This window comes from Pleurodeles waltl, chromosome 6 (genome assembly GCF_031143425.1).
Source record: "Pleurodeles waltl isolate 20211129_DDA chromosome 6, aPleWal1.hap1.20221129, whole genome shotgun sequence".
NCBI classification, from domain to species: Eukaryota; Metazoa; Chordata; class Amphibia; order Caudata; family Salamandridae; genus Pleurodeles; species Pleurodeles waltl.
The window spans coordinates 1,318,704,490-1,318,727,287 of record NC_090445.1 but is presented as its reverse complement, the minus strand read 5'-3'; the positions used below and the strand labels follow the sequence as shown (position 1 = coordinate 1,318,727,287).

The following is a 22,798-nucleotide window of genomic DNA, read 5'->3' as shown; positions in this document are numbered from 1 at the left end:
CTTATTGCAGTTTGGTTTTCTATGTTCATTAACAAAATAAAAATTAGGTTTTTCAATAAAAATATTGATTGACTGTCAAACCAAAATTATTCTGTTAATTCAGTATTGTAAGTGTGCCCTTGCAAGACATAACAAAGGGATAAAACATTTTCAGGGTACAACAGAAAGCTAGCGATCTCTGTAAATAATGTTTATTTACTTGGGTTCCTGAAAGTTGTAATAAGAAAATGGAATGTTCAATGTATAGTAGATATGAAGAACACAATTACATTGCCATTCAACAGCATGGATTTCCTGTCAGAATCAAGGGTTTAGAAGAAGGAAAGTGTTACTGAGTATTTGATGTGGATATTAAAATGGCTCTTAATGCACTTACATTTAAATTCACCCTCTTCACCCCCTGGACCTTTGACATTGGAACATTGTTGGGACACCTAAATGTTGTCAGCTGATGCCATAAAGCATGTTCTACGGCTGCTCTTAAATCCCAGTCAAACATAATTGCTGACAAATGATGGCTGATATCTGCCTACTTCTCACCAATCTTTGAAGGCCTTGTCTTTCACTCCAAAGAATTCCATCTACACACAAAGAGTCTATGAAAAGTGCATTAATGATAAAATGTGAGAAATTGGGGTGTTGATTGACACGGGTGTGAGCCCTGGTCAAGCAACAGCCACAATCCCTTGTGGGTGTGAACCATAACAAGTCACTAAATCTACCTGTACTTAACCCTGGGGACCTTGGCACAAAAAGCACTCAGTCCCAACTTAGAGGCAATGACTAATGTATTTATGCAGCACACAAACAGTGATAAAGTGAAAGCACAACACAAAAAAATCTCAAACCAATTTGATGCCAAAACCATCAAAATCTAAATAGTTGAACCAGAGTTATGAATTTTTAAAGTTTAAGGTTAAAAAAAAGTCCTGAGTTTTGGAAAATGGCCTCATGGGCACATTTAGCACCACAACAAAGGGGCCAGGAGGGGATGAAGACCTCTTGGGGGTTCAAGACTTACTAAGGCTGGGTCCAGGTGCACGATGAAGATGATGGGAGCCTGTTATGTCTATGCGTTCTAAACAGGAGGCCAGAAAAACTAGTACTTGGAGTCTCTTAGGGGTGACATATGTAATAAAAGGGGAGTTTAAGGCTTGCCACTGGATTTAAAATTCCAAGTCAACATGGCAGAAGGACACAGCCTTCAGGCTGCAATGACAGTCCTGTGACATGTTATGAAGTCCCACTGAAGTGGGTGGCACAGTAAGTGCAGCAGGCCCGCTGGTAGCATTTAATTTATAGGCACTAGGTATATGGTATACCTCTCTACAAGGGACTTACATGTAAATTAAAAAATATGTCAATCAGGTATATGCCAATCAAACTATGTTTTGGGGAGTGAGCACAAGCATTTTAGCACTGGTCAGCAGTGGTAAAGTGTGCAGAGTTCTAAGTCCAGCAAGCAAACATCCAGCAAAAAGTAGGAAGAGGAAGGCAAAAAGTTTGGGATTGACCCGGTAGAGGGGGCTTTTTTCAAGAGTTACACTCCTTCATTTTGCTTTACTGCTCATCACATTCTCTACTCTTAGACTGCCCATCCTGCCTGCTCCAACACTGTGTGTCCAGTCTTGCCGGACCCAATCCCATAGGTTCTCTCTTGTACGCTTCAATTCTGCAGTCTCCAGCATTTAGCTGCGTTCCTGAAACCAGGAACAATAACCTCAAAGGTTATTTTAGCATTTTCTATTTTTTTCTTCTGCTACAATTTGTGTACTAAAGCATTCTTTCATATTCAAGACAGTACCTCAAGAGACAGTGTGGCTTCCATATGGTGTCACACTTACCTCTGTCTCTCCAAGAAGGTGGTGAAGGATTTACCCAAATGCCCAGACCTTCATGACGTAAACGCCCAGAACTTCATGACATGACTGAATTTGATGTGTATCCGAATGTCAATTCGGAATAGGTTGAACATCACCAAAGTTAATCATTTAATGGTTCACCCTAATTTCCTTCCACACTAACCCCATGCTTATCAATGTTATATAAAGATTGGATGCAAACACCATTTCCAGAACTAAGGGGGTTTGTTTTATATAATGGTGGTAACACACACACACACAAACACACACACACACACTTTTTATCCTTCTGACATAAGCACAAATGTTACAGACTTAAAATGCATTATTCTTTCCCCTGTCTTCATGAGAAATTATATATGTTTCATACACCCTGTTTGTCTACCAAGTCAAAGATTAAGGTTCCCCCTTTAAGTGTGTCATTATAGTATCTATATTACTGGGAACTTTGAGACAGCGGCTTGGGCAGGTGGTTATAGAGAAGCTGTGTATTATGTTCTTCCGATCACGTTTCCCTGACGTGCTAACCAATGAAGTAGAAAAAGTATCCCCTTCTGCTTTCTTCTCCCCGTGAGAAGTCCTCCAACCTGAACAAAGGCACCACATATGTGAATGGCATTGCATCTTAGGCCTCTGCAGGACCTAGTAACAGGTAGCCCTGCAACAGCATTTCAACTAACTCCATGCAAAGTGCAACAAAACAATTGCTGTCAAGAAGTCACTACAATTCATCGGTGGTTGCCTCATAGATATTGGGGGCCAGTTATTGGTAGACATCTATCAGAGGTGGCTATCTTCAACACTGGAAATCTACAATGCTTAGGGACTCCAGTGTCCCATTGCAATGTAATTTATGTATGGAAAGGTAGATGGACCTTACAAAATCCCATAGGAATTGGATGGACTTTACACAATTCTGCTGCATTGTAATGTATGTATGAAAAGTAGGGAGAACCTAATGCAAATCCAAGTTGTGATTCCACATCTCCATGCAAATGTCCGAAACCAAGGACCTTGTCATGAGGTGCATCGTCTACCCAATGCAGATCACAGTTTAAACAGACATGCCATGAATAAAAAGCCCTATTATTAGGATGCTTGAGTGATATATATCCATAATGTTCCCATTCTGACTTCCTGCAGGTTTGTATTGATAGAATACAGGGGGTGATAGGGTTATGGTGTTTCTCGTAAGAGAATGCATCTACAGTTTTCCCAAACTTCATAGAAGGCACCCAGAGTTCTCTGGGTATGGGACTAAATTGTATGGCTCAAAGTGTTACTGTTCCTCTGGCCCAGGTCTCTTCTCTGGGACCGCTATGTCCTTGGTGGCATAAGAGAATGCTGCCATCCATGCAAAGTTCACTCGCTGATCCTGCACACGACCCTAGCATAACCAGATGTTTTACCTTTAGCATCTGAGCTTTACATGCTACTCAATGAATGATCAGATTATTTATAAGAAAAAAGTCAGACAAAATAACAATTAATAATTTCATATTTTACTGCACTCATTCAAATGGCATATATTCTGGATACATTGTAGTACATAATGGAATCTGAACAATTGCAGTGCAAACAGAAACATTTTTCACAACAGTGTTACTTCTTAATCACAGGGAGTGGAACGCAGACGGATGACAAGTAGGCTGGTGCTTGTGTTCTCAGGTCAACACTTCCTGCTTCCTTTTACTGAGTGCTGGTCCTGGCAAACAGGAGCACATGGGACTGTTGAAGAAAAAGGTGCAAGATTAATGAGTAGTTTTTAAGACATACTGTGTGCAGAATTTTAGTTTCCGCGCAAGAAATAAAATCAAAGGATTTTCTGACACAGCTACACGAGTGGGGAGGCATTTTTTCTTCAAAGGAAGAACATGAATGGACAATACCTGAGTAAGGTGTTCCTCAGAACATTATCTTTTGAACACTTTGGCTCGTGGACCGGTGCTGTAATAGAAGGCTGATAACCCCGGCCTCATCGATCAATTACTCTGCAAACTTGGTGTTCCCATCACATCCTGTGTATCGTCTTTCAACATGGATCTGGCAAGATGGTGTGCCAGATCAGTAAGCTGACACTTTTAGGTGTCAAATTGTAATATTTAGTGTGATATATGTTTACTATAGTCAGAAATGACACCCACGTCTGATCTTGTGTATAGCTTTGTGGCTATTGAATATTTAATATTTCCCTCTGTATTTCTCATGAGGCTTTATGTATCACTGCGGCAGTACTAACGATATTACCTACAGCTGTTCCTGTTCTAAATTGTATTGTGAAATTGGGGTGGTAAACACAGACAGGATATTTTAGACGTGTGCTTATTTTGAGTCAAAACTCTCAAATCAGAAACAAGATTTCAATGAGCGCTGGTTATGAGGGATTTACATCTATCTTTTTATATAAACCCAATGCATGTAAGGGTTTCATTACATCTCTGAGCTCAGATTGCAAGTGGGCTGACCAGTGACCCAACTGCCATCCACATTCTTAAAGGATCCATGTACAGAAGAGTGACAAAGTGGGTGAATTGCAGGACTTTGCCTCAAAATGATAAATATGGTTTGAGATGTAACTCACACAACCCCTTTGAATCTTGTAACTCCATAGCACGGATGGTCCCATGAAAATCAGGTGGATCTTATCATAAGTTCAGCACAAGATTTTGTTCTTGGTCTCTGTACTGTAGTGCAATAAGTGCCGAAAAGAGGCCTTGTCCTAGGACAAAGGCTTCTGCCACCTTGATTTGAACAGAAAACGTCATGACACACATATAAGCCAGTAAGGCCGGGTCATCATATTGTGGGAAAGCTAGGGATTATTTTAGGGGCACGGTGGACCCTGGGTTCTTTGGTTCAAAAAGGACCCTGGCGGATTATTTCTAGACTTGCTTAAGAAATATAAGAAGTCATCTTAACCTTCACATAAAACTCTGTCTGTAGGGAATTACCAAGGACTTCTCAAGCAACGTTTTCTGAATACTTCTACAGGGATTTATTCTCAGTCTGATCTAAGTTCGAAGGCTGCAACTCGCTCTGGAGCTTGCATTCAAGGGCTGGAAGTGACTTTAAACTGAAAGAACCTGAAAAGAAGAATTCTGCTGACCACAGGAAAACTACATTGGTGCTCAGAAACGACACGCGACCCATTGTTGAACTTGTGAGAAGCACCATTGGCTTCCATGTATTGTACTGCTTGAGTGTGGAGGATACCCGAGCGCAACCTGTTTAACAGCTGTGTCAAGTTGCTTATTTTCACAAAAACAACCATGCTCGCAGACCAACTTTGTGTAGCACATCTCCACAGCAGCATCTGATGAACTCTTAAAAAGCACGAGAACCCCTGCAAAAGGTGAGCTAGCCAAGAGCTTTCAATGCCATTTGATAAACTTCTTATCATCTTTCTGCCATCTATAGACACTTTCTCCCTACTGGAGCTTTTCATCATTCCTGCTTATCCTCTGTGGCTCACTTTCATTGATCTTTGAATCTGTGTTACTGGAGATAGTGGCAAATTTACACTCTGTTTGCGCCGAATGTGCGTCAAACATTTTGACACACATTCGGCGCAAACCTTATATTATATTTATACTATGACGCCCTACTCTGCGAACGCCAAAATTCCTCCATGTGTGCCATTTTGTGGATTTGGGAAACCACCTTGCGTTAATGACATGCAAAGTAGGCCTTCCAGCCCCAAAAATGACTTTAAGGCCTGTGCGTCTTATTTATACTCCCGCATCATTTTGACGCACAGGAGGGGGTGGGCCTTAAAAAACTGTACCCAGCCTGATGTGTGCCGTTTTTTAATGAGTGGGTGAGGGCAGACGTTAAGGGACCTGTGGGCTCATTTCAATGGTCTCTGACCATGGAAGCAGTCCACAGGTGCCCTTCCCTGCCCGCAGGGACACCCCCTGCCACCTCCTCCCACCCCTGGAGGACAACCATGGATGGGGGGACCCATCCCAGGTAAGTACAGGTAAGTTAAGGTAAGTATTTTTTTTAAAACAAATGTTGGCATGGGGGGGCCTAACTTGGGCCCACCCTCTACATGTCACTGTGCCCAATGGCCATGCCCAGGGGACAGAAGTCCCCTGGGCATGGCCATTGGGCAGGGGGGGCTTGACTCCTGTCTTTGCTAAGTGTGTCAAAAAGTGTTGCAAGTCCAGTTAGAGCCATGATTTTTGACTCTAACTTGACTTGCACTATTTTTTGATGCACAACCCCCATTTTCCCCTACGCCGGCGCTACCTGGTTAGAGTAATTTTTTTTTACTCTGACCAGCCCGCAGCACCGGCTAACGTCAATCCATAAATAAGGCGCCCACCTGGCACAATGGAATGGCGTTAGCCGGCGGGAAAGTTTTTGACGTAAACCAGCGCTGGCGCCGGTTTGTGTCAAAAAGTATAAATATTGGCCATGGTGTCTTAGTTCGAAACACTGGACACATTCATCGAAGCTGAACACGTGTACTCACAGGTCAACTTCGTTTGGCCCGCTTTCCTTGTCAGCATTGTTCTGCGCTGACCAGTGCACAAGATTCTACCTTGATTGTCCACCTACCATGGGTTTTCAGAGACCCAGGGAAGGCAGCAGACTAATGCCCACTAGATTCATAGTTGTGGAGCCCAATGTCATGTTGCTCTGAAGTCAGGGCAGTGATGAACCATGTTACAAAGCAAGTGTTTATGCTGATGGCTCTAAATTTGAGGCATATACAACATATCAATATGCAGAGTAGAAACTGATTAAGAATCAGAATATCCATGGGCCACAGTTAGAGTCATTACAGAAAATGTGTGATACGGACAAATAATTCACCAAAAGCTAGGCTGTGTATTTTTTGCCAAAGGGAAGATGTGTATAACAATGTGTTAATGAGACTTTGTTGCAATGTGAGTCTTTCCCCATCTATAAAGAGTAGACTCTGAATTAGAGCAAATGGGGAATTTGGATTCCGATACACTAATTTTTCATAGAAAACAGTGCAGCACTCAAGTTTGCTGTGCTGCATTGCACAAGAGGGAGCCTACAGGGCAGTGCTATATCCAAAAATATTGGTCGGCTGGTGGTGTCATCCCCGTGCTGGGCTCCAACGAGACTGCCTTGATCGACGCCCAGTTGCAGACATGAGTGCGCACTGTCCAGCAAATAATCTGTTCTGAAGAAGAAATTTTTCTATACATTTTTCTGGTTAGACAAAGAAGGTTCCCACACATTGGATAAGAGGCGTGCCCTACATCACATATAAAATGTGCCTTTTTTGAGAAATGAACACATTTCCCCTTATTTGCACCTACTTTAAGTAGGCGTTAGTTTTGACACAATGCCCAGTCCGGTTATCTTAGTAGACTGGGCTTTGCATTAAAGCTGACAAGTCCCTGCGCTGATTTGTCCCATTAAAACCTTCTTGACCAAAAAATTCAAAGTTGTTTTTGCAATGACAAGTGCACCTTTCCAGCACAAAACCCCTTTTGTATGGGATAGAAAGTAGCAGGCAAGCTTTGCCTCATGCTAGCGCCTGCCTATATTCTTAATAAGCCTAAAGCTTGATGTTCTTTCCTAATCTTTTTCAAGAGAAAGGCACCATGCTCTGAAGTTGATACGTGTAGTCCATTATAATACAGGAAAGAGCCAGACAGGATCTGGCACCATTGTCCATCCTGTCTCTTTTAGGGAAAACCAAGAGCTGGGGGATCCTACTAAGAAATTCGGCATATGCCCATCACCGCTCCAAACTGCGGAATGAGGGTCAATATTCATTCCATAAGAATTCTTAAGTACGAAGCTTAACCTATGTATTCTGAAAAAGGGGCACACGTTGAAGCCATATATATTGATGCTGAAACAATCCTCCATAATCAGCCATCAGTTATCTCACAGAAAGTGGGTCTTTCAATGTAGTCCTGCACTGACGTGTCACACAGGAAGTGATTGCACCTTTCCAACCTTAAGAGCCCCTTCACTACAAGTGTATAAACCACCTGTAGGTAGCTTTTACTTTCCACTGAAAGACCAATAAGCTTACATCTGCAGTGCTCCAGATTTCACAGTACAGTCACTAAAATTAAAGATACTGCTTTGCTTGCAGTTGACAGCATTTATCTTACAACTTTAGGCATATTTATCAAATATTAATGCAAGAGAGCAAGCCACCTTGCTGTATTGTGCTGTGCTGCATTAAAGGAAGAGGGCAGGAATCAGCTGTATTTAACACAAAAGGACACATTTGTGCTCTCAGCCTGTACAAACTGTTGCCTAACACAAATGAAGGCACCCTTATACCATGGTGCAAGGAGGCTTGTGTTGTAGGCAGGATTGTTTTGTGCAGGAAGGAACAGTTTCCATGCATAAACACAGTCCTGTGAGGCTTTTTCCTCTTTCTGTGAGTGCTACAGTATTCAGCATGTGTAAAAGAGGAAAAAACAAGTAGAAATAAGCATATTTCTACTCTTTGACACATTCCCAGATCTATAACTAATTATAAATCTGAGAATGCACCAAAAGTCAATGATGGATGCGTGGGAACACTTAAACTTCACCCATGGAATGCCTCCCTGCGGTAGAATAATGCCAGGCATCGACTTATGCTAACTTGCACTACTCCACATTTACTAAACAACATGTGATCGTGCGTGGCTTTGTAAATGTCATTCCATGATAAATATGTCCCTAAATCTTACGACCATCTTCTGATTCTGGAATCTGAAAAGAGATCTTTATAAATTACAGGACCACCCTCTACAAAAATACCTAACATTTTGAAAGCAGATACATTTTGCTAAATAACAGTGTTTTTTTTCTAAAATACAAGTCTTACGTTTCTGAATCGGGGATGGTCAGGGATGTTGATATCTTCCTGAAACGAAACTTACCTGGCTCACATTGGGGCTCACATTGAGGTTCACATTGAGGGACTGGGTCCTGGCACACCACCACTGGTGCACATGCTAAAAAAAAAGACAAAGATACATATTACTATCGAACATTTGCTATAAGGTAGCCTGCACATCTGATCTATATTACCAAACCTAGCACTCAAATTAAACCAAGGCTACTGAATCATACATGGGCATGGCTTTACAAGCCCATTCACATCCTGCTGCGTTTTATGCAACTGCATCGAGGTCCATAATATCGAGCTGCAAAAGTATCGCATCTGCTACACCATTAAGTATATTTGTACTATTTTGAATTCCTTATCTAAGTTACCATGAGATGTAGTGGTTAGATCAATGTAGTGGATGTGAAAATGTTGTCACGTGATATAAAACATGACGTATCGATAGTATCCCCTGTGACGGCCATTCACTGAATAATGGCTATTAATGATTTGGAGAACAGTTGACCAAAGATAGCCAAGTGAATAGAAGTCATTTTATTCAATAAAAGTTGCTTATAAAAAGGGGGTTGTTTTCCATAGCAATAATAAATCTAAAATGAGTTTGGCCTCACTCTGCAGAGTGATTTACAAAGCCTTTTTTCAAGTGTAAATTTGGTTTTCTTAAATGTATGTGTGATTCGTGCCTGGACAGAAAAAGAGGTGAAGAAAACATCAAAAAGTTTTAAGTAAGGAGTGACTTTGATGGAAATTCAAAGCAAAAAATAGAATGAAAACTGTTGGGACGTGTCCTTCACGCGCCCCTCTCTACAGGACAAAGGGAATGTGGAATGGAGAAAAGAATGTTGTGGTTTGTTTGAGTGTTACGGGGCAGTTGATCGTGGCCGCTGAAGCGATAGGACAGCGGTAGAAGCTGTTAATCCATAACTTGAATAGAATCAACTTCTGATTAAACTCTGGTGTGTGACGACAGTACCTTTTAGTGGAGACGAGGGTCGACGTATCGACTTCATGTGATGGCAATGTGAAGATATATTTCAGCTTCTCCGTCCGTCAGCTGCGTTTTTAGAAGAGCCTCTCCCCACTGCCTCTCTTCTTCTAAGAGGATCCGATTTCCCTGTTGACGTGCCTCGGGGAGAGAGTAACATTTCCAGAAACTCTCTCCCACCCCATGTAAGTACGTCATTGCGAGTTTAGTGCGCGCACACTGGCAGCCACATTACTACAGGCCGGGGATAGCGTGTCATGGTGACACGCACACCTTCAGCGGCCATTTTGGGGAATATTCGCGTATGAGAAACTAGACCGCGCTGGCAGCCATATTAGCGCAGGCTTTGGATAGCGTGTCACAGTGACATGCACATCTTCAGTGGCCATTTTGAAGTCCGCGTAAGGGAAACTAGACCACGTTTCCTCAACCTCTTACATCATTTAACATAGCACGTCACAGTGACACGCACACCTTGTTTCCTCAATTTCTAAGCAAGTCTACATACGGATTTATTGGCAACATGCATTTACTGGCACATTTCTGCAATTAGTACCTGCGTGTCATGGTGATACGCACACCATTAAAAAGAAATAGGAGAAAAGGGGAACACTTTAGCAAACATATTTGTTAACCTTTACTGGACGAACTCATTTTGTTATTTTTAAAGTATCCTATTGTGGCACACGTTGTCAATTAGATGTGTGAAAATGTATGTCCGTAGTGTCATCTTCATTTCTATTTGAAGTTTCAGTTTCATTTTGTATTGAACCTCTGTGATAATCACATCACCAATGCAACAATCTATTTCTCCGCCGCCTCCTTTTGTTCCCAATCCGGCCTCTCCTGACGCAGATTGGGAACAATGGAAAGAGGCATTTGAGGCATATTTAGATGCTCGTGAAGGTGAAACCTTCACCCACAAGAGAAAATATGCAATCTTAAGGCATTGCCTAGGCAACGAAGAGTGAACATTTTTGAAATATATACCTAGAGTGTCTGTATTACCTATTGAATGTGAAGGTGATGGTGTTGAAGATGAATATGGTACTGCTATTAAGTCTTTAGATGTAAGATTTAAAAAGTGCAGAAACGTCACTTTAGAAAGACACAAATTTTACAAAAGAGACCAAGCCGAAGGAGAATCTGTGTCCAGCTACGTTGGAGCTTTGAGACTCTTGGCAGTTTCGTGCGAGTATAAAGAGTTCAAAGAAGAAATGATAAAGAATCAGCTAGTGGAAAAAACTAACAACAAGAAAGTACAAGAGGCTTTATTACCTACACCAAACTTAACTTAACAAAAGGCATTGGAAATTGCCACCAGAATAGAAAGCACTGTTTCATTTATGGAACAAATGTCTGTTTCAGATAACAAGAATCAGCTCCCACGATCGGATGTATTTGCTGTAAAACCTAAATACAAAAAAAGTAACAAGAAGAGTGAGAATACTTTACAATCAACCGGAGGAAAAACTGAGAAAAAACTTTTGAAACCTTTAGAATGTTACAGATGTGGCAGCACTTCTCATCTAAGCAATGCTAAATTCTGTCTGGCCATTGATAAAATGTGTGCCAAGTGTTATACAAAAGGTCATTTCGCGAGAGTGTGCAAATCAAACAAGGTTAATGATGCTGAAAGACCTAGTTCCAACTGTGTCAACAGCGTAGTTACTAATAATTACATTTCTTCCAGTAGCGATGAAGGAGAAGTATTTATGGTGCAAGAGAACTAGATAAAGAATTCTCACAAGAAAAGACTGTTCTGTTCAGTAGAAATAAATGGTGTTCAAGTCCAGATGATGGCCGATTCTGGGTCACCATTCACACTGTTGAGTGAGAATAAGTGGAACGACTTGTTTAAAAGTCATGAGGCTACTTTAAATCAGTCACGTATTCAGCCAATTGGTTTTGGTGGTAATTCTATTGAAGTGTTGGGGGAATTTCAAGCTGAACTCAAGTTTAAGAGCAATGTCATACGCGCAACCATATATGTAGCTAAAGATGATGCATGTTTGTTAGGTTGGTTCGATCAAGGTAAATTGGAACTAATATTAGATTTGAATAATCCAAAACAAGTTATACTGAGAGATGAGTTCATGCAGGTGTCAACTGTCATGAGTGATAAATGGGAAGTGCGTTATCCTGAAATTTTTAAAGGCGGTGTAGGTTTATTCAAGGGCTTCACTCATAAAATTAAAATTAATAAGGCTGCTCAACCTAAAGTCCATAAAGTACGGAAAGTTCTCCTCACATTGAGAGACGATTTTAAGAAAGAACTAGATGATTTGTGCTCTCAGGATTTAATAGAACCAGTAGAATCTTCTGACTGGGTGGCACCTGTGGTCCTGGCTCGCAAATCGAATGGTCAATTACGTATGTGTGTCGATTTATGTGACCTGAATGATCAGATTTGAGTGGACCAATTTCCCCTACCAAACATATCAAAAATGTTATCTTCTATTAAAGGTGCTAAGGTATTTTCCTTGCTCGACATGATGTCAGCATACCACCAAATTAGACACACTAATTCTAGACATTATACGGCCTTTATTACGACATTTTGATTTATGGGAAGGATGTGCAGGAACATGATGAGATATTGTGTAGTGTTTTGAACACGGTACAATCTAAAGGCGTGACCTTAAGACCTACTAAATGTCGTTTTGGTGTGTCTGCTGTCAACTTCTTAGGTTTTGAATTGTCGGCTGATGGAATTAAACCCAAAGAATGTTTAGTGAAAGCCATTCAAGATTTTGGAAGCCCAGAGAACAAGGATCAATTGAGGTCTTTCATGGGTCTAGTAGAGTTTTACGCTCGATTTGTCCCAAATTTTTCAGAAAAAATTTATAATTTAAGGAATCTCCTAAAAAAGAATGTTAAGTTTGTGTGGGACGAATGTTGTAACTGTGAGTTTAAACGTATTAAACATGAAATAGCTCAGGCAATTCCCTTGAAACCATTTGACACCAGAGATCATACCATTATCATGACTGATACCAGCCAAAAAGGGTTAGGTGCTGTGTTATTGCAAAGGAGGGACAGCAGGGAGACAATGGTCGCATTCGCATCAAGGAGTCTGAAGGGTGCTGAAGCGACATATTCAGTAATTGAACGCGAGGCCTTAGCATGCTGGTGGGCCATCAGTCACTTTAAACAATTTGTGTGGGGCTCAAGATTCACCGTGAGAACGGATCACAAACCATTGGTTCAATTGTTCACAGCCAAGGGTGCTGAGAAAGCCACTCCTAGGATTGCTAGGCGGCAATATAGACTGTGTGAACACAATTTTAAAGTGGAGTATGTGCCTGGTAAGAAAAACATTTTGGCTGATTGTCTGTCTAGATTACCTGGTACCGATCCTTTAGAAGACTCTTCTGCTGTTAGTGGCCCTAAGGACGATAATAGTGACATTGTTGTATGCTCGGTTAATGAACAGTTGGATGGTGCGTTGTGTGAACAGGAATGGAGGGAAGCTTGTAAAGTAGATCATGAGATGATTTCAGTCATGAATGCAGTGGTTTTGGGGTGGTCACAGTGGTCCTCAGAAAGTGAACTAAGAAATAAGTATAAACATGTCTTTGACGAGTTGTCAGTCATTAGGGGCTTAATATTTAGGTCCAAGCAGATAGTTGTGCCAAGTGGAATGAGGAATAAAGTACTTTGTTTGGCGCATGAAGGTCACATTGGGATGCGCGCCATGAAGAGGCGGATAAGAGAAGGTTTTTGGTGGCCTGGTGTTGATAAGTGTATAGAACATTTTGTAAGAGATTGTATACATTGCGCCACCAGTGACAAGTCCCAAGTTACAGTGCCAAGCCCGATAGAAGCAGTACGTGTGCCCGACAAACCGTGGAGCAAACTTGCAATTGATATTATAGGACCCATGAAGTTGTCTTACGGAACCCAAGAATATGGGTTGGTACTGATTGATTACTACAGCAGATGGCCTGAAGTGAAATTTGTGAAGATCCCTGACTCTAGTAATGTGATCCGATGGTTGGAGGGTATTTTTGCTAGAGGGGGCATTCCTGATGAAATTTTGACCGATAATGGCCCTCAATTTACTTCTGAGCAATTCACTAAGTTTATGCAGTTTTTAGGTATTCAACAATCAAAAACCTCGTTGTAGCATCCAAGGAGTAATGGCCTTGTGGAGAGGTTCAATAGGGTCCTAAAAGACAACATTCAATTGTCCAAGGCGAGTGGACTACACTGCAAGTCTGAATTGGCAAAATTGTTGTGGGCAGTGAGCACCACTAATAACTCTGATACACATGTTTCTCCATTTGTTTTGTTACGTGGTCGCATTCCATCCTCAAAACTATTTAGAGAAAGGATGGGTCATTTTAGTGTACCTTGGTATAAAGTAGATAGCGTGATGGAGAAACGTGCGATTGCTCAACAGAGATACATGTCAGATTCACAGAAAACGTGTAACCGAAAGAGAGAGTTGAAGGAAGGCGATTTGGTGAGAGTGCGGTCACCAAGAGCCATGGTCAAGGGCACATCTAAATTCAGTGGTTGGAAGAGAATAATTCTGGTGGGTGATAGGGCCATCAAATTGGACGACGGCAAGTGGTGGAACAAGAGTAAAATATCCGTATTGAAGGTTGTGATTAAGGAAGATGTGCAGAGTGCGAATACCAGCATGCAGGATGTGCATGATAACAATTGTGTTTCCAATACAACTGTTCCACCTGCACAGCATTGTGTACGTTCTTCCAGAATTGTCAAAGTACCTAAAAAATGTGATGACTGTGTATTGATGCAATGTTAAGTATTTCTCCTAGAGGCTAACCATAATTTTTATGTGGTTTATTATGCTATTACAATGTTAGAAGACAAAAGCTATTTATGTAAGATATAATAATCTTTATTGCAAGTTTTGTTACTGTTCTTTACAAACTTTTTTGTAAGGGAAAAGATGTGTTGGGACGTGTCCTTCGCGCGCCCCATGCGACAGGGCCAAGGGAATGTGGAATGGAGAAAAGAATGTTGTGGTTTGTTTGAGTGTTACGGGCAGTTGATCGTGACGGCTGAAGCGATAGGACGGTGGTAGAAGCTGTTAATTCATAACTTGAATAAAATCAACTTCTGATTAAACTCCGGCGTGTGACGACAGTACCTTTTCAAAACTCTTCCCCGAAATGGTCAAACAAACGCATGAACACATAATGGTTGACAAAAATAGGACTATTTCAACTATTGAGGTCATTTTCATGCATTTACTCACATATATGCACAGATTACATCTGCATGGACATCGACTGTTTATAAATCCCCCCAAAAAGCCATTCCAATACATGTTTAACACGTACAATTCTTTGTTAGCACTGCTGTATTACTATTTACATAATGTATGTCTGAATTTGACTCTGACATGTTCATTCACAGAACTAGTATAAAGAGATTTTTTGTTGTGTCACCAGCTTGGCTGTGGAACAGGTTCCAATCGGAATGGCTATTGTTGAAAGAGTCTTTGTTTGGAGGCCTGGAATGTCCCGGGGGGTTATGTTCTCATCGCCCCTGTAGGACGAAACATCACGACCTCTATGTAAAGGATGACAACATTTAAATGAATTTTAATGAACATTTAAATGAAAAGATATACATTTCCCTCACTATCCACTTTAGCAAAACATAAAATCAACTAATTGCTAGTGTTTCTGGTTTTGATGGCAGATGGTGGCTGGGCCACATAAGTGGGGACATACAGGAAATTTGTACTGAAAATGGATTGCGTGTGACCTTCATTGAGACCCCAATTGAGAAGCAGGTGGTGGCCCCATTCCTTCCAGCTTCGAGTCCTAACTCCTTAAGGCCCAGTGCATCTTTCACTCACGTCGTAAAGAAAAATTACTGTGAGCCGGATTACTGCGTCACAAACCGGAAACGTGCCTTTTTTGACGCCATAGCGTCAAAAAGTAGCGCAAACACAGCAAAATGTGCTAAGGAGACCCAAAATGGATCCCAGATGCTTGCACAGACCCCAGGAAGATGACAACAGACCAGGAACCAGCCAGGAGGACCCACACAAGACCCAGGACAGGGAGAAGAAGAAAAGAAAGTGTCGCTTCAGTGCAGAGGAGCAGGAAATTCTGGTGAAAGAGGTGGCGGAACACCAGCACCAACTGTTTGTCACCTCAAAGTTGCCAATCAGTAGGAGAGAGGCAATATGGCAACAAATTGTTGACAAGATAAACAGTGTGGCAGAAGTACGGAGAACAGTCATCGAGTGCAAGAAACGCTGGCATGACTGCAAGCGCAGGACCAAGGAAAAGATGGCCAGGAATAGGAAGGCAGCACTGCGGACTGGAGGTGGGAGCCCAGCACATGGAGGAGATGGTGGCAGCCTTCGTCCCTGAGGAGATCGTCACAGGGATTTAAGGACAGGATAGCGCAGACTACCAGGAGACAGCACAGATGCAGGGTAAGTCACATGGGGAACTAAAATGCCTAATTGTTAACTGCAACCGGGGGGGACATACCCACTACACAATGCATGGAAGTCATGATAATCAGGGAGTGGCATGGTTAAAGGAGCATGGTGCAGAGGCATGGCTCGTTCAGAGGAAACCTGGGCCACAGTATTACCCTACACCAACAACCTTTGCATGGGGGTATGCTGCCATGCCAAGGATGTTGGAAACGTAAAGCCAGGCCAAGAGGGTAGGGTACAACGTAAAACTAGCATGCTGTCACATGTCAGCCAGTATTCTCCCTACATGAACTAGGGCCCAATTAACATCCTCTGGCCATATCTGCAAATGGAATTTAACATTGACAACAGTTGCCATTACCACCTCTGCTGTCTGTGCAGGTCAAGTAGCTAATGGCAGTAACGTCCCCATGGATCAAACACGCCCAAATTAGAGGGTTCAGGATGACAACATTATCAATACCCTGAAATCAATAAAAATGTTCCAATCCTGTCAAAGTGATTGTCCATAGTTGCTACAAACATCAGCCATTGTCATAAACATTATGAGGTACACAGCACTAATGTGATACCCATGCTGCATATGTCAGGGTCCATCCTGTGCCTAGGTCACAAAGAAACATCCCAAATGTCCTACTGCTCAGACAACAGCATGGAGGGGGAGGACATATGTAACTGGTTAAAGAAATACAACTGCACAGTCAGAGGAGGAAATGGAACACTGCTAGGACCATCAGTGCAAGCCAAAGTAGCACACATTTCCCAACATCAGCAGTACACCTAGGTGGATGTGAAATATCAGAGACTGGTGCAGTTCCAGAATGTTAAGTGTGGTGCTGGTGCCATCAGAACACCCACAGCCAGTGAAAGGCCTCACCATGAGAATGGAAATAGACGGAGGGTTGATTAGGACAAGAAGGAGGCAATTCACAATTTGGCCAGAACCAACACCTAGAGGATGTGATGCTGACAAGTCCACAAACTGACCACAATACATGTGACATGCAGGTGGGGCATAGGCCTGGGAGAATGCTAATATAAAAGACAGGAACATTGAACAGGAACCAAGATCACAATGTGAAAATAATAGGAAGGCAATCTCACAACACAGACAAACTTATTGTACCATATCACATTGCAGAGGACGATGGCTCTCCTGCGGATATGCCTGTCCAGGACTACCCTGATGACATGGATGACGAGCTGACAAATATCAGCCAGCAGACCCTCCAAGATGTCCTTGGAACTCTACAGACCCCACCTTCAGTCACAAGGAGGAGCACAGAACTAGCAGCCATCACAGAGGATCCACCCACCACCCCAATTGTACGACCTGCCAGCTCCAACTCAGCTGAGGACTCTGATGACACTGGCATCAGCTTTGAGAGAACTGTAGTGGGAGTACAGAGGGAGCTGGCCAAAGAGGTGTGGGTGGGGATGGAAAATATGGCAGCCGGCCTAGAGTGGGTATGTTTGTGCATGATGTCAACTGCAGAACAGGCAGCAGGCATGCAAGAGCGAACAACAATCTTGCAGGAACTTGAAAAAAGGTTAAAGGAAATCAGCACAGCTGTAAAAGAGTTGACCCAACACCTACAACAACAATCCTGTCAACGCATGCACAAATGCAATATTGAACCCCTCAGGGCCGACCTGGCTGCCTACCACAGTGATGTGGCAGCTATTCTTAAGAACCAGCAGCTCCTCCCTCCTGCAGTACTGCCCTTAATAGCCCCACAGTTGGCAGCTACTGGGATGTCTGACTCCACGTCTTCAAACACTGAGGTGTTGTTGCCCCTTCACAACCACCACCACCACCAAAGGCAGAGGAGAAAACACACACATCAGAAGATGAAGACGTGGAACAGAACACCTTCACCCGTAAGAGTACCCGGTATCACTAGTCCCTGCCACATGGCCACCTATTGCCAAGGTCTTGTGCTTTGTAACATGCCAGTCTTGCAACAACTGTACTCAAGCACTGCTCTTCAGCCCACTGTTTACCTTGTCACCCTGCCCTGTGATTGTCTCTCACTAACTCATTGGCAAATCCTGTCCCTCTGCACTGTCTGACACTTCACCCCAGCACTTTAAAATAAATAGCACTTACACAACAACTTTGTCTCTGTGTAATGTGACACATCAACCGTGAGGTAGATCAGTGGTGTTTACCTCAGGTCAATGATTATAGATTGTCAATACACCTGACCTGAAGGAATGTTGGCTGATAACTATGCACAGTGGTCTGGATTGTACCATCATCTGCACTCCCTGAGGGTTATTTCTGAGGAAAATAGAAACTATACACCATAATGCTGTGTTGGACAGAATAACGCTTCCTCAAGGGATGTCTAAGCCAAAGATTATTGCCTTCAAGTTTTTCTTCAAGCCAAAACTTACGTATGTGACATTGGACCCAAATTTTACCTAACACACACCATACTGCATGAATGGATGTGCATGAGTTTACATGCAAATATGTCACCGGGCTGAACATTGTAACAAATGATAGGTGTGAGTTATGTGTACCATACTACATGAGAGCATACAACCACTCACCTTATGAGGATTTGCTTGGACATCAGGCTGCAGGCAGACTTAACACAGTGTCCTGATTACCAAATCTGTTAGCAAAGTATGTGACATTGAAAACATACATCAAAAATGAACCACACTTTGGGATCCATAGTAACCGTGAGTGGTGGGTGCAATGGATGGCAGAAAACTAGCAAAGTAGCTTTGGTGTAGCTGCCAATGTAACAGCTCAGTTGGGATTTGGTTGCAGCATGGGACACAAAAGCTAATACAAAAGAGACACTGTTCACTCATGCCAAGGCCCTGACCTCCAAGCATGTGACACATACTGTAAAGGGTTACTTAAATAATTATTAAACAGTAAAAACAGAAGTTAAAAGCAGGGGAAACACCTTACCTAACCAAACCTATCCTAACTACACATTAGCCACAACTGGCCGTAACTAACCTAAGCTAAACTTAGTTATCACATTTAACGAAACGATCTAAACATCAACCCCCCCCACCCCACTTATAAGACGGGACACATGGAGGACAACATATACCAACCTAAACACATATTATCTTATACTAAACAAATATATATTTTTTGTATTGTTTTTTAAACCACCAAAACCCCAACATCATCCACCACCCACCCACCCACACACATAATAAAAAACAGATATTAAAAGTATCATAACCCCACCCCCACCCGCTACTACTAACTAAACTAACAGCCTATACTAACTTAACACTAAGCCCCCTAAACCCACTAATTAAAAGAACCAGGAAAGAGGAGGGAGGGGAGGGAATCATGGCTGAGTGTATATTGTCTACATGTTTGCCCTCCGCAGGGTCTTTTTTATAGCATGTACCCTCCGATTTACTTGTTCCACCTCCTGCTGTAGCCTGGTCATTTTCCGCAACATATGGTCCAAATTCCGTTGCACCTGTTGAAAAGCTGCTGGGTCGATGACTGTAGCAGTGGTGGTCTGGGTGCTAGTTGAGGAAGTATGTGCCTTTGTCGGTGCCATGCCTGTGGGAGGAGGTGCAGGTGGTGCTGTGACAGGTCCTGGAGCAGTGGAGGATGACGGTCCAGCAAAGGTGCCTGCTAAGGTTGGTGCCACCTTGGTGGTAGTGGTGGTGCTGGTGGCTGTGGTGGACACGGAAGGGCCCCCTTGGGCAAATGCCCTCCACACTCCAGAGGCTCTTTCATGGAGATAACGCCTTGCCATGTTGTGGAACCCCGACTCCACATCCAGAATGTGGCGGTAACGCATCGCTCTGCGCTGAAACTCCCGAATCTGGATGGGATTCATATTGGCAGCTGTTAAAACAAATAGAAAACCAAACATTAGGTACTTCATTGTGTGATTTTGCTCCAGAAGTAAACCAGACAATACATCTAATGTACCAGAAACAGACCATATCATCATACAGATCACTGATTGTCCCTGAGGAAGTACATGCCAATGCAGCCTACACATGTCCTATCAAACAGCACAGCAATACTCTAAAAGATGGGTAACAACTTGAATGACTTATGCATCATTGTTCAGCCATTGGCCAGGTAAAAAAGAACGCTGCAAGTCCTCCACCACTGACAGGCCAACTAATGACTATTTTCTTGATGACAATCAAGGGCTACAAGATCTGCAAGTTGTAAATGGAATTTCCAGGATAGAATGCAGTTGCTAATCATGAGTGAGTATCCCAGGTTTGGACAAGTCACTTACAGATTTACATGTCTGTGTACTAAACTTGGATCATCAGACCTAGGTATACTTTTCGCATCCCTACGCCTGTGCCTGGGGGAGAGGGGGACAGGCAACAAATACTTTCAAACATCAAGGAAACCCAGGAAGCTTTGGACAGCTGTACATGGGTTTGGGCAGCCCACCACAGGTAAGGAGGAAGTCCAACTAGGATACAGCCAAACCTTGGACAATCCCATCCACACTTATGTTTGGAAATGCAGACAATTGTCAACCTCATTTCCTACTAGTAACACATGACTTACAACAAGAAGATAGATGTAAGCACACATTTGGCCATGAGCTGCATGCACACCTAGGCCATTGTACTCAAGTGCCTCATACTCGTAGCACAACATGTGGAACTACATGCTGCTAGGAAGTCAAACATACGGTCAAACATGTTCATTAGTGAATAGGGAAGCTGAAGTCTGTGGGTAAGACTTTGGCATCCCTATTCTGTGAGAATCAGGGTCTGACTTGCTGACTAAATCACAAATATGGTCCTCTGCTACATTTTCTGATTTTAAGTTTTATCCACAAAACTCATCCCTATTCACATGTCCGTGCCTACAGGACTGACCTACAATCCCAAATTATGACAATACGCTAATGATTGGCCAACTCAAATATGGGGAAAAAATGATACTCCACTCAAGGAACATATCCGATCATTGACCAGCGCATCACACCTTTCTATGTGTCCAAGACACAGGAGTCAATCACACAACAGTAGCAAACACAAACAGAACAGAAATATCAACACTTAGTGGAGATGTCTGGGTCCTCAAATCGAGCCACCTCTCCAATAGTGTAGGGAGCAGGTCCACCTGTAAGGCATGGAAGGGAGAAATGTGCTCAATGTCTGTGCACTGTACAACACTTCCAAATACAAATAGTATGTGTAATCCTAAATCAGAAAGTCAAGCCTCTCAGACATGACGATACTGCATCCGACATACCACTGCAAACATGTACAGACCCGGGGACTACAGTGAGTGATACACACATATCTGCACACATGCAGTGGCCCTAACTATCATGTGGTGGCAAACATGCTCCATCACTAGTTAGCAGACTAATTCATGGGGTGTATTCCTCTCATCATGTGTATCCATGAGAGACATGCAAAGCCACTTTCCCGGAGAACTGCAATACCAGTCACCCAGCTATTGTGACTAAGACCAATTTAAAACACGCAGGTACAATGTACAGAGGGCCAGGGACAGTTGTTAGCCCTCAATTTGTTTCATTTTCTTCACTGTATGTGCCACAGCTATGGTAAGTTGCACCAACCATAGAGATATGAACCTGTGTGCATAACTTTTGGCATTCATCCCTAATTTGATTGTGGCACTACAAAGTCCAAATATCAGTCTAAGATGTTACCTGAGGTCAGCTATAACTTGTTACGTATCTGTCGGAATCCAGTTCAGACATGTATCCGAAAAAATCGAGGGACACAATATTTCTTGAAAAAATCTGGATTTAAAACATGTGTTTCCTGGTACACTCACAGACCGTGCATGAAACATATGTTAGAGCCACATTTGCATCATCTATTGACTTGAAGGCAGCACTAATTTACAGGCTCCTGTCTAGCTATTCCGTCAACAAATGACGGTAATGTGTAGGAATTATTGTATATCTCACAGGCAACTGAATGTTTAACTTGCATTCCACATGTTCAAAAACATTGCCTGCAGCATATGAACAAATCTGCTACTGTCACTACAGAGCATTTAAATGTGCACATTACTCTGATTTGTACTTACCAACAGGGCCACCAATCACAATCCCCAGGTGGTCCAGTAGATCTTGCTCCTTGGCAACCTGGTCAGCTTAATGGTGTTTCAGTTGGTGGTCGTTGCGCGGTGTGTTGTAGATTCGCTTTAGATGGTACAGGACCTTTGTCCACCGGAGCCTCCTTGCCTCTGTGTGATATCCCTGTATCACACGCCCCCCCTGCTTCGATCATTAAGGGTAGGAAGTGGCACACCAGCCAAATAAAGCCACCCAGCTCCTCCTCTCCCATCCTGCCAAGACGAGGCCTACCCAACATGCTTGCACCAAAAAAGGTAATAAGGGGGTACAGAGGAGAATGGAGGGAAAGTAGGAGAGGGACATGCAAAAAAAATTACAGAACACAGCCCAACTATCCCCAAACTAATACTCCCCACAACAGACTCCCAATAGCACAAAGACAAATTTAGACACCAGAAATGACCAAACAAACACTAACACAGGATACCACAGACACTTAGGAAACACAAAAAGACAATTTAAAGAGCACACAGGAGACAAATTCACAAAATGCACAGAGCGACAAGTCAAAACACAGCCACACAGTCAGGAAATATCACAGACTGCAAAGTGAAAGTGAAAGTACACCCACTG

The 22,798-nt window shown here is 42.6% G+C and overlaps 1 long non-coding RNA gene across 1 annotated transcript in view; it reads right to left on the bottom strand.

The window, feature by feature from the left end:
• Nucleotides 1–3,386: 3,386 nt before the first annotated feature.
• The window catches only part of LOC138302127 (uncharacterized), a 35,578-nt gene continuing 16,166 nt past the window's right edge, over nt 3,387–22,798 (bottom strand). The window contains exons 2-3 of the long non-coding RNA XR_011205292.1: nt 8,738–8,812; nt 3,387–3,590 (exon numbers count right to left, since the gene is read on the bottom strand). This is a non-coding gene — a long non-coding RNA (uncharacterized lncRNA). The remainder of the gene's footprint in view (nt 3,591–8,737; nt 8,813–22,798) is intronic.